The following is a 6,534-nucleotide window of genomic DNA, read 5'->3' as shown; positions in this document are numbered from 1 at the left end:
AATCACTTAAGCGTGAAATCCTGCTGCCCTCTTCTGGAGGGATATCTTCAACAGGATGAGCAGGACTGTTTTTTTTTTCTTCTTTTTTTCTCTCTGCATGATCAAAAAAATGATTTACAAACATCTGTTTACATTACCAGCCCAGCCTGCTCCTAGATATCAATTTGACGTTAATATTAGTCAAGACTTGATCAAAATGCTGTAACATTTTAATGTCATCCAGTTTGGATGACAATTTCATCCAGCGGTAATTGGGTGAACAGGAAGTTGATCCCATGCTGAAATTGGTTTAATGTAGGCTATACGTAGGCCAATGTGTTTGATGTTCAGTTTACATCAAATCAACATCATGTCAAGTTTTTGAGGTCAATTTGATTTGCATATTTGATCAATCAATTTGATGTCTTTTCAATGTCAGTTCACTTCATAATGTGTACATAATTTGTCCCACATCACACGAAAATACATATACACATGTTGAATGGACTAAACTATAGACGTATATTGAGTGGATCCAAGGCATGAGGACCAGAATATCACAGAGAACTCTCTTTTGACTTAGACATGTAGACAACCACTCAGAAAACCATAGAAACTACCTAGGAATGTCCTAGTAACCATTTAGAATAAAAAGGCTAGCAATGCCCTTGCAACTACATCTTGGCTGTAAGTTCTGCATGCATTATTCACTTTAAGAAAATGTAAAAATCTAGTTTATGTTGTTTTTTCAAGGTTTTAAAGACACACACACACACACACGTTTGGACATCCCATAGGCGTAATGGTTTTTATACTGTACAAACTGTATATTCTATGGCCCTTCACCAACCCTACACCTAACCCTAACCCTCACTGGAAACTTTGTGCATTTTTGCTTTCTCAAAAAAACTAATTCTGTATGGTTTATAAGCGTTTTGAAAAATGGGGCCATGGGTTATGTCCTCATAAGTCACCCTCTCCTTGTAATACCTGTCATAACCATGTCATTATACAGAGTTGTGTCCTGATATGTCACAAAAACTTTATTATTATTGGACTTTAGTTTAAGAACGCCACAGTCTAGACATTTTAATTATTTTATTTATTTGTTTGTTTTAGATTTATTTTCATTTTTGTATCTACTTATACCGAAACAGACTAGTGAGTTTCTATTAAAAAAATAAATAATCATAAATAAAAAAATCTGGTCTGAAGTCAAAGTGTGATTGTTTCAGTAAAACACATTTACTGAATCCATTCATATTCCATTATTACACACATAAGTGTGTGCAAACAAACAGTGATATGATGCTCTGTGATGAATGTTTTTTTTTTTTTTTTTTTCTTTATTAATAATGCTTTTTGGTAATGCTTTTGTTGTTGTTGTTGTTATCGATATGTTTAGCTCGATGTCAAAGAAGAATAGGCCTACAGAAACACAATTACGGGGAAGGGGTTATTTTAGGGGTTTGTTTTGGGGTGCTGAATGTACCATTTCCTGAGAGTTAACACCAACAGCACCCGGGGGTCGAATAAAAACACTTTAAAAAGCGCTGACCTGTTTCATCAGCCTGTTTGCTCATAAAGCCAAGGTGTTAAGCACCGTTTTTATAGAAGGACGGGCCGATTTAGCTGGAAAGTGGCTTTCGGGAGGACTGCTTCATAATTAATGAAGCATATACACAACGCTTGAACCGGAAGCGACGAGACCATGTTAACAGAACACAGAAGACTGTTGTGCACAGTGATCTATATGTGACTATGTTATATATTATAGATATCAGTGGTTGTGCATAAACCCACGGCGGGACAAACCGGTTCCGTGTCCGTCAAAGGGTGTAGTGTCCTCCTGCGACCACTGGGTGGCGGTGATGTCACATCAATGAGACTGTTCTAACTTTTCCACTAATGTAGCCTAATAAAGGTAGGCAATTTGAATGATTACTTTTGAACAGATTGGCTTCCTTCTCTCTTTGTTAAACACAAGAAATGGAAAGGAGCAATGTACTTTGATCTCGTTCTCCTCCGTTCAGTGCGGAGGTTGACGCTGTGTTTAGTATGTTGAAGCTCTGTAGTGTGTGTGTGTGTGTGTGTGTATGTGTGTGTGTGTCGTTGTGGCCTTGGTTGGGTTTTAATCAGCGATCTGAGCTCAGGGACAGCAGCCAGTACCCTGCAAGTGTGGCATTGCTAAAATTGAATGTGGACGGATGAGTTAAATACAATCACATAGGCCTACGACAAGAGCTCTTCACACAAGGATGAGGAGCTCTGAGCTCATACAGCGTAGCCATAGTGGCATCTGGCACCAGTGCTTTCGCTCTTAGTAGTGGGGAATAATTATGCACACAAATGTGTTTATTTAAACTACAATAGGCTAGAGTAAAACTTTTTTTGTGTGTGTTTTGTATTTCGATATTTTAAAAGGTGATGGCAAAGCTGAATTTTCAACAACCAAAACTCCAGTTTTCAGTCTTGCATGATCCTTCAGAAATCATTTATATTATATATTTGAAAACAACACATCACAATATTACCATTCTTACTGTACTTCTGATCAAATAAATGTAGCCTTGGTGTGGAATATTTTGAGTGAAACAGGAAAATCAGTGAGAAAATGAACATAGGGTGAGACTTGTTAGTATCCCTCTGCTTGTGTCGCAGCGTGTGGCCCAGTGATTGTGCGGTAAATCATCAGTCATCAGTCCGGCATGAAAAACTCCAAGTGCACTCTTAAAAAAACATTCTTCACACTAAGAAAAAAAATGCTTCTTTTAAGGAACCAAAAATGACTCTTAAATTAGAAGGTGTTGATGTTCTTCTTTCTCTGTACAAAGGTACTATCTTTACAACAATACAGTGATGTTTTTAAAAAAGTAAGACTTCAGTCAGTGTATATGCCAGTTCAGTTGCTGGTAGTATTAGGGGGAGGAGCTTTCTCAGTCTAGAGAGAATTTGATTGGACAAACATCAGCGCAGTGCAGGATGAATCAGCATTTTAACATTTTTGGTCAGTTTGCTCCGTGAAATGTGAGATTGTAAATTGTGTATGATAAAAGAGAATTATAAAAGAGATAAAAGGAGTATAGCACAGAGATCTTCCAACCTTTTGAAACCAATGACCCCCAAATATGATCTCTTTCAAAGGACCCTTTTTTCATAAAAATATATAACGAATGTATTCTGTGTGTGAAAAACAGCAAGTGTGATATTATATCATATTGTTTTGGAAGTCCATTTCCACCATGAAAAAAGGGAAATACTATATATTTTTTTCTGAATTATAAGCTATAAACTCGTAATAATAATAAAACTTTTTTTTTTTTTTCTTTGGTGGTAGCAAGTTTTCATATATAATTGACATGTTGTTGGCAACATTTAATTCTATATTAAATATGTATGTAAATTAAAAATGTATGTACATATGTAAATTTTAATTAATAATAAAGTGTTAATAATTGCATAAATCTACAGTTTCTACATAAGTTTTTGCAGATCCCCTACTGTCTCTTTTGCAGCCATATGTTTGGATTGGTAATCTTATTATGGAAAACCCACCTACCTTCTGTTTAGTTATAGGCCCCATTTACAATGCATGTTCAAGTGGCCCAATTTTGATGTTTTCCTCCATTGTGGCACAGTTTGGATATGTCCTATAAATGTGTAAGCAGGAAAAAAAAGCACATGGATTCTGATATTCTCAGATCGGTTTCAGGCCTCATTCATATGTGAAAAGAAGTAAGGGTACTGTGTGGCCATTATGTCATGTTATGTTTTCTTTCAAGCCAAGCTGAAAGCACAGTATATAGTTTGCCTCTTTAGTGTATGTTTTTATGTGCACATGCACTTTTCTGACTGCTCTTAGACCCTGGGGATGTACGATCGACTCGCAAGTCGACTACACAATCGCTCAACATATTGAACGATTACACTTGCATCCCTCACAGTCTCATATTCGTTCACGTCAAATTAAATATTCTGTCTGCTCTGTCGACAGTGTGCAGAACTCTGGCTTGAAATATATATATATATATATATATATATATATATATATATATATATATATATATATATATATATATATATATATATATATATATATATATATATATATAACATGCTTTCTCAACATTCCTTATGTGTTGTTTTCCCATATCCCCCTTTGTACATTAGTGCCCTTTCTTCCAATTTCCCATCAGCCCACACTGGGAGTCGACGTGCAGGCTCTGCCTTCCAGCTACATTCGGTGAGAATTCGCTCCTTGGTCTCTGTTCGCTTCTGCCTGTCCGATGCTCTGAGGTGTAAAATAATAACAGATATGTGCCGTCTAAGGTTGAAAACATCCACGTTGATATCGAGCGGAGGAAAATCAATATGTGTCGAGCACGACTATCTCAACCCGAGACCCCGGACTGGCTTTTGAAGGTGTTGTGGGTGCAAGGCAGAGGATGAATATCAGTCAGCTATTGGTCATCATGGAGACTCAAGGGCCAGGTGGCAGGTGCCCTGAGGTCATCAAGCAGCCAATCAGGGCTTAATGATGTGTGAATGAGTCTGAAGAGTCATCACACTATTAGCATGGAGGAAGGTCTGGATCTGCTGCATCAACATGTGGAAAACAGCAGTGAACTGTGGAAATGAATGTTTTAACCAAATGTAGACATCTGTAAGTCTGGCTTTATGAATACACCGTGGCATCAGTATAGCAGGGGATTCGTCTGTCAGACATGTTGAAATGCCAGCTGTTATGAATGTCCTGTGGCGACTGAGTAGAACGTATCGCACATGAAGACATACAATGCCAACTGGCAGCCTAGGTAGAAATGGTTTTAAAATGAGCACAAGATTGTTTGAATGAACATTTATCTTTTTACGTTAACCACAATTTGCAGTCATGAAGTAAATACAGTAAGTGGCATATTACCACAACAATAAATTGATCATGCTAAAACTTTATAGGTATATGCATATAAATATGGTAGTCCTTTTCTCTAAAAGAAATGTACATATTTGACACATGCACCTTAATCTGACATATTGTAGTACACTGATAAAATTCACAACTGTCCTATTCTGTTAAAATTGCTGTCAGTAAGACACATTGTCTAGAAAATAATATATTATTGTCCATTATGCTTAAAACGCTTCATGCAAAAACATTTTGTTTACTTTGTTGTTGCCTCACTTGATTCCAAGAAGATGAATGGAATTTAGTTATATTTATTGCTAATTAATTCTGTTAATTTTTAGAACTGTTGGTTTTTATGAAAGGAAAAGGGATGAACAAAGAAAGATTTAAAAATCTCCAATAATTCCTCTGGTTAATTGTGAGAGCACTAAAAGTTCATATCTACATGTATTAGTGCTTAATGGAAAGTTTGGTAACGAAATATAATCTCATTATAGTAAGTATGTTTTTTGCCCAGTGTCAAAGTTTTAATATCGTCAAGTTTTTGACCTTTCTTTTTGGCACTGTGTACTTTGAAACTTTCTTATTCACTGGAAACATCAATGTAGTCTATCAATAGACAAACCAAAGAAGTCATTAGTCCCAAATGATATAACATTTTGCCAGTGTTCTGAAGAGGAGCTATAATAACTCCTTCTTGTGCTCTTCTTTAGAAACTCTTAAGATTCTGAATGAAGAGGACGATAATGGCGATACCAGCAAGGACAGGTAAATGAATAATGTTAAATGTGTAGGGCAATGGCAGACAGCTTGCGATCGAATCTTTTTATGCTGTCTTTAAACACCTGTACAGCTATCCGACGGACACAAATGAAGGTCCTCTCGACAAGAAACAGTAAATAACACTGTAAATAAGATTAATTGTCCTTGTGTCTTAGCTGTCAGCAATAGAAAGAAGTTTACAGAAGGTGAAAAAAGACTGATAAGCAATTATGAATGCAAAACACAATCACATACAGTAGCAGTCTTTAAAAATCCAGTCCTTTCATTACTGATCAGAAGCGAACAGAGACACCACATATATTTATCTGTATGTGTAGCGGCATTTCTTTTTATACGCTCTTTAATTCATTCAAACTTCACTGACCTTCCACCTTTTCTCTGATCTCTCAGACCAGAGCTGCTCAGAGCTCTTTCAGAGCTGTAATGTATGTGTGTCTCTCTTCAAGCAGTCTGTTGAAGCGCGACCAACTAAACCGGTTGAGTTAATTATGTTATGAGTTCTCGCAGAAAGATCTATGGCTGGCAGCTCAACGTGCTACTTCTTTTCTCTCCAGTACGGTAGGAATTTGAAATGAAATGTGAAGGATGTTATCTGTGACAAAATGATTGACAGGCCAGTTTACAGTGACTGGGTGCGTGTAACTATGAAACAGAGCGGTTCATTAAAGACACAATTGTATGATGTGATAGTATGTCCCAAAGCTTGCCTAGCTTGCCAAATCAAAATTTTCTTCACCCAAAGAGTACATACTTTAGGGGCTTAGTACAGGCACATTGAGATCCAGCATCAGTTAATTCTAGTGAATTGTTTCTTCTCAAATGGCCCTCTGGATTGTATGAAAGAACAGATGTGCTGATCTGAGTCA

The sequence above is a fragment of the Carassius auratus genome, unplaced genomic scaffold (genome assembly GCF_003368295.1).
Source record: "Carassius auratus strain Wakin unplaced genomic scaffold, ASM336829v1 scaf_tig00011294, whole genome shotgun sequence".
Taxonomy (NCBI): Eukaryota; Metazoa; Chordata; class Actinopteri; order Cypriniformes; family Cyprinidae; genus Carassius; species Carassius auratus.
Note: the sequence above shows the minus strand (reverse complement) of the source record.